Source organism: Trypanosoma theileri (genome assembly GCF_002087225.1).
Source record: "Trypanosoma theileri isolate Edinburgh chromosome Unknown TM35_Tth_19_V1, whole genome shotgun sequence".
NCBI lineage: Eukaryota > Euglenozoa > Kinetoplastea > Trypanosomatida > Trypanosomatidae > Trypanosoma > Trypanosoma theileri.
This window is the reverse complement of record NW_021639861.1, coordinates 290,741-290,997: the sequence shown is the minus strand read 5'-3', so window position 1 is coordinate 290,997 and position 257 is coordinate 290,741.

Sequence of the window (257 nt, the reverse complement as noted above, 5' to 3'; positions counted from 1 at the left end):
ATATATATATATATATATATATATATATAGGACTAGTAGTAGAAGGATAAAAAGAGAAAGGAGGGAATTAGACCTTCTTTTCTCTATTGCCTTTTAATTACGTTCCGGCTCTTCTACGTTTGATTATGGATTGAAATGATAACTACGGGCTTGTAGTTATATACCGCTGTCTACTTATCTTCTCTCTTTTCGCTCTGTATAGTAGTAGTTTGGGTTTTGAGTGGGTGTCTGTGTTAATAATATATTCTTTTTTTTTT